This window comes from Rhinoderma darwinii, assembly GCF_050947455.1.
Source record: "Rhinoderma darwinii isolate aRhiDar2 chromosome 11 unlocalized genomic scaffold, aRhiDar2.hap1 SUPER_11_unloc_19, whole genome shotgun sequence".
Taxonomy (NCBI): domain Eukaryota; kingdom Metazoa; phylum Chordata; class Amphibia; order Anura; family Rhinodermatidae; genus Rhinoderma; species Rhinoderma darwinii.
The window spans coordinates 433,436-448,128 of record NW_027461850.1 but is presented as its reverse complement, the minus strand read 5'-3'; the positions used below and the strand labels follow the sequence as shown (position 1 = coordinate 448,128).

Here is a 14,693-nt window from a genome sequence, read left to right as displayed (position 1 = left end):
TATGAAGGAACAGGGACATAATGCCGGTAATATGAAGGAACAGGGACATAATTCCGGTAATATGAAGGAACAGGGACATAATGCCTGTAATATGAAGGAACAGGGACATAATGCCGGTAATATGAAGGAACAGGGACATAATGCCGGTAATTTGAAGGAATAGGGACATAATGCCGGTAATATGAAGGAACACGGACATAATGCCGGTAATATGAAGGAATAGGGACATAATGCCGGTAATATGAGGGAACAGGGACATAATACCGGTAATATGAAGGAACAGGGATATAATGCCGGTAATAAGAAGGAACAGGGACATAAAGCCGGTAATATGAAGGAACAGGGACATAATGCCTGTAATATGAAGGAACAGGGACATAATGCCGGTAATATGAAGGAACAGGGACGTAATGCCGGTAATATGAAGGAACAGGGACATAATGCTGGTAAGATGAGGGAACAGGGACATAATGCCGGTAATATGAATGAACAGGGACATAATGCCTGTAATATGAAGGAACAGGGAAATAATGCCGGTAATATGAAGGAACAGGGACATAATGCCGGTAATATGAAGGAACAGGGAAATAATGCCTGTAATATGAAGGAACAGGGACATAATGCCAGTAATATGAAGGAACAGGGAAATAATGCCGGTAATATGAAGGATCAGGGACATAATGCCAGTAATAAGAAGGAACAGGGACATAATGCCGGTAATATGAAGGAACAGGGACATAATGCAGGTAATATGAAGGAACAGGGACATAATGCCGGTAATATGAAGGAGCAGGGACATAATGCCGGTAATATGAAGGAACAGGGACATAATGCCGGTAATATGAAGGAACAGGGAAAAATGCCTGTAATATGAAGGAACAGGGACATAATGCCGGTAATATGAAGGAACAGGGACATAATGCCGGTAATATGAAGGAACAGGGACATAATGCCAGTAATATGAAGGAAAAGGGACATAATGCCTGTAATATGAAGGAACAGGGACATAATGCCGGTAATATGAAGGAATAGGACATAATTCCGGTAATATGAAGGAACAGGGACATAATGCCTGTAATATGAAGGAACAGGGACATAATGCCGGTAATATGAAGGAACAGGGACATAATTCCGGTAATATGAAGGAACAGGGACATAATGCCTGTAATATGAAGGAACAGGGACATAATGCCTGTAATATGAAGGAACAGGGACATAATGCCGGTAATATGAAGGAAAAGGGACATAATGCCTGTAATATGAAGGAACAGGGACATGAAGCCTGTAATATGAAGGATCAGGGACATAATGCCGGTAATATGAAGGAATAGGACATAATTCCGGTAATATGAAGGAACAGGGACATAATGCCTGTAATATGAAGGAACAGGGACATAATGCCGGTAATATGAAGGAACAGGGACATAATGCCTGTAATATGAAGGAACAGGGACATAATGCCGGTAATATGAAGGAACAGGGACATAATGCCGGTAATATGAAGGAATAGGACATAATGCCGGTAATATGAAGTTAAAGGGACATAATGCCGGTAATATGCAGGAACAGGGACATAATGCCGGTAATATGAAGGAACAGGGACATAATGCCTGTAATATGAAGGAACAGGTATATAATGCCGGTAATATGAAGGAACAGGGACATAATGGCGGTAATATGAAGTAACAGGGACATATTGCCGGTAATATGAAGGAAACAGGGACATATGCCGGTAAGATGAGGGAACAGGGACAAATTGCCGGTAATATATCCCTGTTCCATCATCTTACCGCCATTATTTCCCTGTTCCTTCATATTACAGGCTTTACGTCCCTGTTCCTTCATATTACATGCTATATGTCCCTGTTTTTTCATATTACAGGCTTTATGTCCCTGTTCCCTCATCATACCGGCATTATGTCCCTGTTTTTTTCATATTACAGGCTTTATGTCCCTGTTCCCTCATCTTACCGGCATTACGTCCCTGTTCCTTCATATTACAGGCATTATGTCCCTGTTCCTTCATCTTACCAGCATTTTGTCCCTGTTCCTTCATATTACCGGTATTACGTCCCTGCTCCCTCATATTACCGGCATTATGTCCCGGTTCCTTCTTATTACAGGCATTATGTCCCTGTTCCTTCATATTACAGGCATTATGTCCCTGTTCCTTCATATTACCGGCATTATGTCCTATTCTATTACAGCGTGTAGAAGAAACCAGAGACTGCTCCAATAACCAGGCACAGACACCAGAGTCTGCTCCACCTGTATTAAAATAACGACTCAACACACTAGAGTTTGCGGCTACAACAACCTTGCACCAAAAAAAATATCGGGTATAGAAGAGGCTGGACGCAGCCTGCAGGGATTAAGGGAAGCCGACATGACCGTCCTAGTAGGGAAAGGGTTAATTAGGTGAGGGAGAGTTGGAGGGAGTTGGAGGGGGACGGGGAGGAGTTAAGGGGGACGGGGGGCAGTTACTGAGCTTCCCGCTGTTTCTCGGCATTGAGCCGGAAGCAGCGGGAGGAGTAACACAGAAATAGTAAGCTCCCCGTTGCCCGTGCTTCTCAGGATGGCAGAGGCTTTAATGTTAGAGCGGCTGCGGGCCGCAGCTGTGCACCACGGTCCCGGATGGCTAGAGGAGACCGTGGCTGCAATAACTAAGATCCCGGACGCCGTTTCGCCACGTCGGGCCCGGCGTTCGGGGTCTGTTGCACAGGACAGGCTCCCCTCCCCCGGCCCCCTTACAAGCATGGTTATGGCGGCGGGGGGGAGTCGGCAACAACCGCTCCTGCGCAGAGCAGGCAGAGAGCGTTGCCGGGGGTGACGGCGACGCAGGCCGGGTCGACCCGTCCCTCTCGGCGGTCCCGACCTCCAGAGCGCCTCAGTCCGGAGGCAGTCCCGCGGACACGGCGTCGCAGAGGGAGCCCGATCCCGGACGCTGCAGGCAGGCATCTGGGAGGACCGCCCCTTCTCAGGCCCTGCGTCCGGGCAGGAATCCCAGGCCGCGACGGGGTCCGGCGGTAAGCAGGGAGTCGCAGGCTGGGCTCCCTGTCACCCCTCCCCCATCAGATGGAAGATTTGGAGGACAAGGTACGGCCGCCCCGCCTGGTGATGTTCCGGCCAGGGGCAGGCTTCGTCAGGATCGTCTAGACGGACGCCTAGATCTGCAGCGACGTCGAGGCAACAGGTCCGGTCGGAAGTCTGGGTCCCGGCGGTCGGGCGGCAGGTTGCCGGCCCATCGGTCAGCGCGTCCTCATCCCCGTTCCACAGATGTCGTTGGGATGGACAGTCGTCGGCGAGAGAAGAGCTGGAGGAAGGTGAACTGGACGTGTATCGTCGAGGTCAGGATGGTCCGGCTGACGGGAACACAGCGCCTGTGCAGCCCGGTGAGTGTATAACTCCATCTCTGTCTTATCCAGCGATTTTTATGTCGGGTGTCGGCGGGGGGGCTGCTAGTATTGCATCGGGGGCCGGTAGTGGCGCGGGCGGACGCGACGGAGCGGGTTTGGCGGACTTAGTGGGTTGCTTACGGGAGCTGGTGGGGCGCATAGACAGGGCCGCGGCGCCGGTAGTAACGGAAGTGTCCCCTGCGGTAGTTTGGGAAGGCCCCAGGGACGTGGGATCGGTACAGGCGCGTCCCGTGATGGCGGTTAGAGAGGCGGTCGCGGTGTCGGTACAGACCGAGGCACAAAAGGATGGCGATCGAGTGCGTATTGATGATCGTGCTCGGGGGGAGGTGTACGTTTGTTTTGAAGGTTCGTTGGGGGCGCATTAAAAGCAGGAGGTGCGCGAGCGGATCTGGAAGGACGAGTAGGTTGAAATTTTTTCTCTCTTGCCGCTCGCTAAAATTTAATTTGGATAGAGCAAGCGGGATGAGAGTAAAAAGGACGAGGAGGAACGGCGGCGGTATAGGCTTATCCCGCAGACGTTCGTTAATTGGTCGCAGGCGTTCGCCATATTGGCTAGTGTGATAGGGGAAAAGGCGCCGGAAAATTGTTCGGCGTTGTTTTGTTATTTTGATGCCATGGGGAGGCTCACAGGGCGTATGGGGGTCAAGCATGGCTGCGATACGATGAGCAATTCCGTCAGCGGAAGGCGGTTCGGCCGGCGATTCGGTGGGACCAGAAGGATATTGCTCTCTGGTTACGGGTTACGGCTCCGGTTAGGCAGTCCTTTCCCGGGAGCGCCGGCCAGGGAGGCCAGTCTAGTCAGGTTGGACAAAGCGACGGGGGAAAGGCGGGGTTTTGCTGGCAATTTAATGAAGGTCAGTGCAAGTTCGGGGCCACGTGCAAGTTCAAGCACGTGTGTTCCGAGTGTAATGGTGCAGCACACGGGGCGGCAAAATGTCTGCGAAAAAAGAGGTCAGGTAACCAGCACGCGGCTGGTCAAGGGGGTGTCGCCGGTGAGGGTGGAAAAGATGGCCCCTTATCTAAATGAGTATCCGGATAGGGCGGCGGCTAAGTTGCTTTATGAAGGGTTTCGTGTTGGTTTTGTTATTCCTCCGCCTCCTTATGAGGTTCCGGTTACGCGGAGGAATTTAAAATCGGCTTACTTGCATGCAAAAGTCGTGTCGGAAAAGTTGTTAAAAAGAAGTTTCGTTGGGCCGCATGTCGGGGCCGTTTGTTGAGTCGCCGGTAAAAGAGTTAGTTGTGTCCCCGTTGGGTATTGTCCCTAAACGCGAGCCCGGAAAATTTCGTTTGATTCAACATTTATCGTATCCCAAGGGTTCGTCGGTAAATGACGGGATTGATCACGAGTTGTGCTCCGTAGTTTATACCTCATTCGATAAGGCGGTGGGGTTAGTGCGGGCTGCGGGTCCTGGGGCGCTGCTAGCAAAAACTGACATTGAGGCGGCGTTCAGGTTGTTGCCGGTCCATCCAGAAAGCCAACGGCTGTTGGGTTGTTTTTGGAATGGGGCCTTTTACGTGGATCAGTGCCTTCCGATGGGGTGTTCCCTTTCTTGTGCATACTTCGAGGCGTTGAGTAGCTTCGTGGAGTGGGTAACGAGGGGAGTATCCGGGGTCGACTCGTTGATCCATTACTTAGATGACTTGTTATGCGTTGGCCCGGGGGGTTCGCCGGTTTGCGGTAATTTGCTTCATGCTCTACAGAAGGTGGCGAGGGATTTTGGGATTCCTTTGGCGCCGGGAAAAACGGAGGGCCCGGTAGCGACGATTTGTTTTTTGGGAATCGAAATAGACTCGGTGGCAATGGAGTGTCGTCTCCCGGCGGATAAGTTGGGTGCTTTGAGGCTGGAGGTTCGACGGGCTTGTAGAATGAAGAAAATGACGCTGAGGGAGCTTCAGTCGCTGCTGGGGAAGTTGAATTTCGCCTGCCGGATTATGCCGATGGGGAGGGTGTTTGGTAGGAGGTTGGCGGCGGCAACGGCGGGAGTGCGTGCGCCGCATCATTTTGTGCGGCTCAAGGAGGAGCACTGTGCTGATCTTCAGGTTTGGGATGACTTCTTGGGCCAGTACAATGGTCGCTCGCTATGGATGGCCCCAGCGCAGGATACGAGTGATTTGAATATTTTCACGGATGCGGCTGGGGCGGGTGGTTTTGGAGCTTACGGGGGAGGTCCGTGGTGCGCAGGTCAATGGCCGGCTAGCTGGGTGTCCAGTGGACTCACGCGGAATCTGGCCCTGCTCGAGCTGTTTCCCATCGTGGTGGCGGCTACCATTTGGGGGGACAGGCTCAGGGATAAGAAGGTCCGTTTTTTACTGCGACAACATGGGGGTGGTGCTTGCCATTAATAACATCACGGCGTCCTCTCCTCCGGTAGTTCAATTGTTGCGACATTTAGTGTTGGTATGTTTGTCGTTGAACGCGTGGGTGGTGGCGGTGCATGTCCCGGGTGTACGGAATTGTATCGCTGATGCTCTTTCTCGCTCGCAGTGGGACCGGTTTCGGCAATTGGCACCGGGAGCGGAACGTCTCGGTTTGGCTTGTCCGGAGCATATTTGGGATCTGGTCTCGGTCCCGTAGAACAATTGGTACAAAGGTCTTTGGCGCGCACGACGTGGAGTGGTTATGCTGCTTGTTGGAGGCAGTGGGAGGGAGTGGGTAAGAGAGTTGGGTGACGTCAATACGGATAGAGACAGGTTGGTGGCACTTTTGTACTGGTTAGGGGACGCCTGGGAGGCGGGGTTTTCAGTGGCGAAGGTGAACCGGTTCATATCTGCGGTGGCGTTTTGGGTTTAAGTTGCGGGGCTTTCAGGATGTATCGAAGGAATTTCTGGTATCGCAGGCTTTGAAGGGGTTGCGCCCCGGGGTCGGTTATGTGCCCAGTAGAGTGCATGCGGGGTTTTACGCCAAACAGGGGGTCTCCAGATTTGCCTTTGTTACGTCATGTGGACAGGTCGTTTTTGTCCAGGTTTCAGTTTGGAGCTGTATTTAAAAAATGTTTGACGGCGGTTGGTGTCGCGGCAGGCTCATATTCATCTCATTCCTTCAGGATTGGCGCAGCAACAGAAGCGGGGCGCTGGGGGTTGGATGATGAGGGGGTGAGGCGTATTGGTCGTTGGGAGTCCAACAGGTTTAAGTCCTATGTCCGCCCCCATATGTTATGAATTTTGCTGTTAACGCTTTACAAATGTTATATGGTGGTGCCTAATTGTTTTTTCCGTTTCAGATTCGCCTCCGTGTTTGGTGTGGTTGATGGGTCATTCTTACGTGCACTGGGGGGCTTTGAGGGCGGACGTCCGCCCGAATGGTCGCCAGTTGCGCATTCCGCGACAGGATGCGGTTGTGCATTGGCTGGGTTTTAGAGGTATGTCGTGGAGCAGGGTGTTGGCGGAATTCCAGACATATGCTCGGCTTGATAGGGTTCCGGAGGTCTTAGTGTTGCACGTGGGTGGGAATGACTTAGGAGTCCGCCCCTTTCGTGAGTTGGTGCGGGATATCAAACATGATATGTTGTGTTTGTGGGTATCTTATCCCAAGTTGGTGATAGTGTGGTCGGACATAGTCCCAAGAAAGCATTGGCGGTTAGCTAGATCTGTGGAGAGAGTCAATAAGGCTCGCATTAAAGTTAATCGGGCGGTGTCCCGTTTTGTGGCAAAAAACGGGGGCATTTGCGTGAGGCATAGGGATTTGGAGTCAGGAGTGGGGAATTTCTGGAGGAGTGACGGGGTTCATCTGACCGAGGTTGGCATTGATCTTTGGAGCTTGGCGATAGCAGAAGGCATAGAAAGGGCGGTGGTGGTGTGGAGGAACTCACAGGCTTAAGGTGGTCAAGGCCTGTTTCGCTGTGGCGGGGGGAGTCCTTGAGGCCAGTCAGTACAAAATGGTGGGGGGGTCGCATCGGGGGTATGCGTCCCCCAAAAAAGGTACATGGTTGAAGACTTCATCGGGTGGTATCCCTTTGAAGTGGTCTTCTGGTAGAAGGTATATCACTTGAAGGCTTCATCGGGTGTTATCCCTTTGAAGTGGACTTCTAGTGGTCGGTATATCACTTGAGGGCTTCATCGGGTGTTATCCCCTTGAAGTGGACTTCTAGTGGTCGGTATATCACTTGAGGGCTTCATCGGGTGTTATCCCCTTGAAGTGGACTTCTAGTGGTTGGAGCCATCTGCAGAGGTGAACGGTGCTTCCGAGCTGGTTTACGGCTGGAGGTAATTGGTGGTTTGCAGATGGCTAATTCGGTGTGTTCTTTAAAAAGGACTATCTGAGGGGGCTTCAAGGACTTCCTCTGCTCGGGTTAATGTTATGACCCATGTTGGGTCATGTGAATTATTAGGAGGAATTCTCTGGTGGATTCCTAACTAGTTATCCGAATGTTTCGGATTTAAATTGTTTTTATAAAACTGTGAAATTAATAAACGGCTGCTGTGGCCATTTCACATCCAACCTCGGTGTCATGTGTCTTTACTAAAGTGGGGGTGGGGGGATAGTATGGTATAAGGTTAACACACGACTCTACTTAGGCAGGTCATGTAATACGGGAGGAGCAAACTTTGTTGTTTTGTGCAAGATTATTGTAACAGCAAAGTCTGTATTGCAATACCCGGCACAGAGGAGACACCACAGAGTGCTCCTCCTGTATTACAATAACCCGGCACAGAGGAGACACCACAGAGTGCTCCTCCTGTATTACAATAACCCAGCACAGACAGGACACCACAGAGTGCTCCTCCTGTATTACAATAACCCAGCACAGACAGGACACCAGAGTGCTCCTCCTGTATTACAATAACCCAGCACAGACAGGACACCAGACTGCTCCTCCTGTATTACAATAACCCAGCACAGACAGGACACCACAGAGTGCTCCTCCTGTATTACAATAACCCAGCACAGACAGGACACCAGAGTGCTCCTCCTGTATTACAATAACCCAGCACAGACAGGACACCAGAGTGCTCCTCCTGTATTACAATAACCCAGCACAGACAGGACACCACAGAGTGCTCCTCCTGTATTACAATAACCCAGCACAGACAAGACACCAGAGTGCTCCTCCTGTATTACAATAACCCAGCACAGACAGGACACCACAGAGTGCTCCTCCTGTATTACAATAACCCAGCACAGACAGGACACCACAGAGTGCTCCTCCTGTATTACAATAACCCAGCACAGACAGGACACCACAGAGTGCTCCTCCTGTATTACAATAACCCAGCACAGACAGGACACCAGAGTGCTCCTCCTGTATTACAATAACCCAGCACAGACAGGACACCACAGAGTGCTCCTCCTGTATTACAATAACCCGGCACAGAGGAGACACCACAGAGTGCTCCTCCTGTATTACAATAACCCGGCACAGAGGAGACACCACAGAGTGCTCCTCCTGTATTACAATAACCCGGCACAGAGGAGACACCACAGAGTGCTCCTCCTGTATTACAATAACCCAGCACAGACAACAAACTATAGTCTGCTCCACCTGTATTATAATAATCCGGAAAAGACAACAAACTATAGTCTGCTCCACCTGTATTATAATAATCCGGAAAAGACAAGCAACTATAGTCTACTTCACCTGTAATACAATAACCCCGCACAGAATAGACACCAGAGTCTACTTCACCTGTTTTCATATAACCCAGCACACACGTATTGATGTAATACAGATGGAACAGATTGTAGTGTACTGTAACAGACAAGACATTAGAGTACGCTCCACCTGTATTACAAGAAACCAAGTCCCAGCACATACAGTACGCTAGAATCTGCTCCACCTGTATTACAGGAACCCAAGTCCCAGCACATACAGTACGCTAGAATCTGCTCCACCTGTATTACAAGAAACCAATTCCCAGCACATACAGTACGCTAGAATCTGCTCCACCTGTATTACAATAACCCAGCACAGCAAAGACACCAGAGACTGCTCCTTTAGTAATAGAATAACCAGGCACAGACAAGACACTATAGTCTGCTCCACCTGTATTCAAATTACCCAGCACAGACAAGACACCAGAGTGCTCCTCTTTTATTACAATGAGCCAGAATAGACTAGAACTAGAGCAGGGGTCTCAAGCACTCGGCCCGCGGGACACAGCGCCGCTAATACAGGCTCTGCTCCGGGACTCGGTGGAATTCCCTGACATCGCTGCCCATATATGGACAGTGTTGTCAGGGTCTTACCCAGAGCGGAGTCCCGAGCAGAGCGCTAGTACAGGCTCTGCTCCGGGACTGTGGAAATAACTGACATCGCTGGTGGTGACGTACAAACATGTAACACGTGTTTATTACATCCGTATCGTTTCCTAATTACACGCATTATGTCCCTGTCCTCTCATATTACCGGCATAATGCCACTGTCCCCTCATATTACTGGCATTATGTCCGGTGTAGGAGGGTACAGGGACATAATGCCAGTAATATGTCCCTGTTCCCTCATCTTCGAGGCATTATGTCCCTGCTCCTTCATATTACCGGCTTTATGTCCCTGTTCCTTCATATTACAGGCATTATTTCCCTGTTCCTTCATATTACAGGCATAATGTCCCTGTTCCTTCATATTACCGGCATTACGTCCCTGTTCCTTCATATTACAGGCATAATGTCCCTGTTCCTTCATATTACCGGCATTACGTCCCTGTTCCTGCATATTACCGGCATTATGTCCTTCTTCCTTCATATTACAGGCATTATGTCCCTGTTCCTTCATATTACCGGCATTATGTCCCTGTTCCTTCATATTACCGACATTATATCCCTGTTCCTTCATATTACAGGCATTACGTCCCTGCTCTTTCATATTATCGGCATTATGTGCCTGTTCCTTCATATTACCGGCATTATGTGCCTGTTCCTTCATATTACAGGCATTATGTCCCTGTTCCTTCATATTACCGGAATAATGTCCCTGTTCCTTCATATTACCGGCATTACGTCCCTGTTCCTGCATATTACCGGCATTATGTCCTTCTTCCTTCATATTACAGGCATTATGTGCCTGTTCCTTCATATTACCGGCATTATGTGCCTGTTCCTTCATATTACAGGCATTATGTCCCTGTTCCTTCATATTACCGGAATAATGTCCCTGTTCCTTCATATTACCGGCATTACGTCCCTGTTCCTGCATATTACCGGCATTATGTCCTTCTTCCTTCATATTACAGGCATTATGTCCCTGTTCCTTCATATTACCGGCATTATGTCCCTGTTCCTTCATATTACCGACATTATATCCCTGTTCCTTCATATTACAGGCATTACGTCCCTGCTCTTTCATATTATCGGCATTATGTCCCTGTTTCTTCATAATACCGGCATTATGTCCCTGTTCCTTCATATTACAGGCATTACGTCCCTGTTTCTTCATATTACAGGCATTACGTCCCTGTTTCTTCATATTACCGGCATTATGTCCCTGTTCCTTCATATTACAGTCATTATGTCCCTGTTTCTTCATATTACAGGCATTACGTCCCTGTTTCTTCATATTACAGGCATTATGTCCCTGTTCCTTCATCTTACCGGCATTATGTCCCTGTTCCTTCATATTACCGGCATTATGTCCCTGTTCCTTCATATTACCGGCATTATGTCCCTGTTTCTTCCTATTACCGGCATTACGTCCCTGTTTCTTCATATTACAGGCATTATGTCCCTGTTCCTTCATATTACCGGCATCATGTCCCTGTTCCTTCATATTGCCGGCATCATGTCCCTGTTCCTTCATATTACAGGCATTCTGTCCCTGTTCCTTCATATTACCGGCATTATGTCCCTGTTCCTTCATATTACAGGCATTCTGTCCCTGTTCCTTCATATTACCGGCATTCTGTCCCTGTTACTTCATATTACAGGCATTATTTCCCTGTTCCTTCATATTACCGGCATTATGTCCCTGTTCCTTCATATTACCGGCATAATGCGCCTGTTCCCTCATATTACAGGCATTATGTCCCTGATCCTTCATATTACAGGCTTCATGTCCCTGTTCCTTCATATTACCGGCATAATGTCCCTGTCCCCTCATATTACTGGCATTCTGTCCCGTGTATGAGGGCACAGGGACATAATACCGGTAATATGATGGAACAGGGACATAATGCCTGTAATATGAAGGAACAGGGACATAATGCCGGTAATATGAAAGAACAGGGACATAATGCCGGTAATATGAAGGAACAGGGACATAATGTTTGTAATATGAAGGAACAGGGACATAATGCCGATAATATGAAGGAATAGAGATATAATGCCGGTAAGATGAAGGAACAGGCACATAATGCCGGTAATATGAAGTAATAGAGATATAATGCCGGTAAGATGAAGGAACAGGCACATAATGCCGGTTCAGATGAGGGAACAGGGACATAATGGCAGTAATATGAAGGAACAGGGACATATTGCCAGTAATATGAAGGAACAGGGACGTAATGCCTGTTATATGAAGGAACAGGGAAGTAATGCCGATAATATGAAGGAACAGGGACATAATGCCGGTAAGTTGAGGGAACAGGGACATAATGCCGGTAATATGAAAGTACAAGGAGATAATGTCGGTAAGATGAAGGAACAGGGACATGAAGCCTGTAATATGAAGGATCAGGGACATAATGCCGGTAATATGAGGGAACAGGCGCATTATGCCGGTAATATGAAGGAACAGGGACATAATGCCTGTAATAGGAAGGAACAGGGACATAATGCCGGTAATATGATGGAACAGGGACATAATGCCGGTAATATGAAGGAACGGGGACATAATTCCTGTAATATGAAGGAACAGGGACATAATGCCGGTAATATGATGGAACAGGGACATAATACCTGTAATATGAGGGAACAGGGACATAAAGCCGGTAATATGAAGGAACAGGGACATGTCCCTGTTTCCTCATCTTACAGGCATTATATCCCTGTTCCCTCATATTACAGGGTATCATATTCCCAGTATGGGGGGGCACAAAGAGTGGCATTGGAGGTAGCAGCAGGATGAAAAGTTTGCGTGCAGACGAGTCGGGGCTTGGAAAAATACATCTTGGCGGTCTGGCCCAGAGACGTAAAGGGCAAGTAAACAGCTAGTTGTCACCTGTCGCTTCTCGGCCTCTTGGCTAAGATCAAGTGTAGTATCTGTTCTTATCAGTCCTTGTAAGGATAGATAGCTCGGAGAACCACTGGAGGCTATTAACACTAGCTTAGCGATCCAAGAGCGTTCCAGACGAAGCCGGCGACGAACTGCGGAGAAGAACCAGCGAAGACGACGATGCAGAAGGGAGAAGCCGCCATCGGGGAAGAATCTCCGGGAGATCGCTGCCGGGAAGGAGAACTGCGACAGAGACCTTCGGAGAAGAGCCGCTGCTGAAGGGGATCTTCGAAGAAGCTCGGCCGCAGAAGAAGAAGCTCGACGAGGAACCGCTGCGGAAGAAATTTTGTGGAAGAACCTCGGCCAGCAAGGAGAAGATTTGCATAGCTCCGCCCCCTTCGGGAAAGAGCTATCGAAGATCCTCCCCAAGCGACAGGAACAGCTGGAAGAAGCCATGGCCTCAACCAGCAACCCTGCCACCCGGAAGGAGAAGGCTGATGGACCACGTGAGCAGACCCAGGCCAGGACATCTCCTCCTGAAGCCTCCTCAAGCCAACAGGCCACCAGGAAGCCGAACCAGGCTGCTCCAACCCTGGAGCCCTGGATGAAGCAGACGGTGGCCCTGAAGCTGAAGGAGGTGGACAGGAGAGTGCCGGACATGACGGAAGAAGTGTTGTGCCAGAAGATGCTCCTGGACCAGGGCTTCGCTAAGCCGGAGACCATCAGCATCCAGGCCTTCATGACCGGGATGTTCTTCGTGACCTTCGCATCGATCAACATCTGCAGAAGGTACTGGGAGATGGTGAAAGCGGCGAGGCCTGAATCCCCTTTCTCTCGCTTTGTGGGCAACTGCCCTGTCCAAAGAGAGGAAAGGCGGGTGACGGTCTCAATGCGGAACCCACACACCCCCGGCAAAGACATCACCACGCTCCTGAAGCGGTTCTGCACAGTGGTGAGGGAACCCACCCACATCCTGAACGGACTCGGCTTCTGGACCGGCAAGTGGTCGGTAATCGTCCGACTCAACAAGGATTCAAGCACGGAAGACGGCCTCCAGCACCTGCCCAAGTCATTCTCGCTGGGCAACTCCTACGGCCTCATCTACTACCCGGACATGCCGCAGATCTGCAGGAGATGCAGCAAGAAGGGTCATTCGATGAAGGACTGCAAGGAGGACGCCTGCAAGAACTCCCGGGTAACAGGACACGAGACCAAAGACTGCCCGAAACGGACAATGTGCAACCTCTGCGGACAAGCAGCCCACTCTTACAAGGACAGCCCGAAGAGGGATCGATTCTGGGCAACTGTAGCGGCGAAAGCTCCAGCGAGAGGGAACCCCGCCCCAGCCAGAGCTCCAGCGGCGCAGAAGACCGGGAAAAAGAAGGATGGTAAGAAGACGACAGTCCCTCCCCCCCTCTCCCAGCCCTCCCTCGCCCGGCCCTCCCCACCCCCGTCCCCGTCCCCAACACCTGTCACCCCCACTGAGGCTCTCACCTTCTCCTACCCACCCATCTCAGTGGTCCTGTCACCTGCACGTCTCCCAACCCAGCCTCCCTTCTCCCCAGCTCCAGCAGCACTAACATCTTCCCCTCCAGCTGCTGGAGTCCTCTCCCTGCAGGATTTCCCCCCTCTTGTCTCCTCAGGTGCCATCCAGAGGAAGAGAAAGGTGAGGGACAGCCCAGCTGCTGATTCCTCAAAGAGAAAAGTCGTGGAAATCTGCGAAGATTCCCTTGCACAGCAGGAGGAAATGGAGCAGATGGTGGAGGAACTTGTGTCTGAACCTGAGGTCATCGACTTCACAACAGACATCCAGGTGGCTTCAATCCTGGAACAATACTTTGCAGAGAGCCTGCTGGATCTTCCGGACCCACCAGGCTCCAGAGAGGAGGATCCGCCCGACCGGATTGGTAACTAAGGTGTATCGTTTGCACTAACCTTCTTTATTCTCCCCCATGGCTGCTAAACTTAACATCTTTAGCCTCAATGTGAGGAGTGTTAGAGATAGGACTAGATGTCAGATGGTGCTAACTTTTCTTTCCAAGCAGTCGAGTGATGTATTTATGCTGCAGGAATGTACTCTCCCCTCTTCCAGGTCATATCATCATCTGGCCAGGCAGTGGACCCATGGCCCGTCCTACTGGTCTGGTGGGGGCAACTGTAAGTCTGCAGGGGTTGCCATCCTGATTAGGGGAGG

General features: G+C 50.2%; 1 pseudogene; it reads left to right on the top strand.

Annotated features, from left to right (window-relative positions):
- Positions 1-12,507: 12,507 nt before the first annotated feature.
- Positions 12,508-12,631, top strand: LOC142698023 (U2 spliceosomal RNA; annotated as a pseudogene).
- The last annotated feature ends 2,062 nt before the right edge of the window (positions 12,632-14,693 follow it).